This window comes from Meleagris gallopavo, unplaced genomic scaffold, assembly GCF_000146605.3.
Source record: "Meleagris gallopavo isolate NT-WF06-2002-E0010 breed Aviagen turkey brand Nicholas breeding stock unplaced genomic scaffold, Turkey_5.1 ChrUn_random_7180001951876, whole genome shotgun sequence".
NCBI classification, from domain to species: domain Eukaryota; kingdom Metazoa; phylum Chordata; class Aves; order Galliformes; family Phasianidae; genus Meleagris; species Meleagris gallopavo.
Window position 1 is genome coordinate 1 of NW_011212991.1, and position 942 is coordinate 942.

General features: G+C 37.2%; 1 long non-coding RNA gene across 1 annotated transcript; it reads left to right on the forward strand.

Annotated features, from left to right (window-relative positions):
- Positions 1–213: 213 nt before the first annotated feature.
- On the forward strand, positions 214–942 carry LOC109365034. Its single transcript, XR_002110747.2, has 2 exons — positions 214–451; positions 559–942. It is a non-coding gene; the product is annotated as an uncharacterized LOC109365034 (long non-coding RNA).

Sequence of the window (942 nt, forward strand, 5' to 3'; positions counted from 1 at the left end):
CCCCTTCAAAAATCCTTCCACATGATGTCATATGGTATGGAATATCCCCTTTTGGCCTAATTAAGTCAGCTGTCCCTAATTCTTTCCTCCCAGCCCCCTTAGGCCTTTTGCTGGGAATGGCTTGATTCCATACAACACTGCTTAGCAGCAACTATAGATATAGTTGTGTTAGCAACATTGTTTTTCTCCTAAAAGCCAAAACAAAGCATAGAACCAGGCACTCTGAAGAAAATAATTCTGTCCCAGATGAAACTAATAACAATATGTTTTATACACACTTGTAAAATTCTCTGAGGCTATGGCAGTGGATATTTTGATTTTTTTTCTTGTTTTTCTAGAACATTGAGTGGTTTTCCATCGATAAATTACCATGCCACAGAAATGACATGACCCCCAAGTCCAAGCTAGGTTTGGCACCTAACAAATTTTTTATGGCCATTCCTTTTATCAGGTATGTTCAAGATGAGGTAAATGCTAGGTCAGTGCCTTTTAAAAAACTTTCATTTCTTTAGATTTCTTTTAGTAAGCAGATCTTTTTGAACTTCTGCTTGCTTCCAGGCCGTTGAGGGAATGGATTTCCCGAAGGAATGGAGGAAATTCCTCAGATAGTGACAGATTTTCACCTACAGGGAGCACACCCTCTAAGCCCAACTTGGAAAAACCTAGGTAAGAACCAGGTCAGTTTAACATCTCCACACCCTTTTGTAAAATATTGGTCATACAAATCTGATTGTCCTTTCTCTGAGGAATGTATTCCAGTAATAGAGTGTGCTAATTAAAAATAAATAATAATTAAGGGTTTATCTCAGAGGCCTGTAAACAGGATTGAAAGTTAATAGTTTTGTTGTCATTTCAAGTTATTTAGTAAATTCTGAAGTGTCCAGAAATTAGGCAATTCCTTGAGTCTTGTTTGTAGGAGCAACAAAAAAACAAAAGACATGA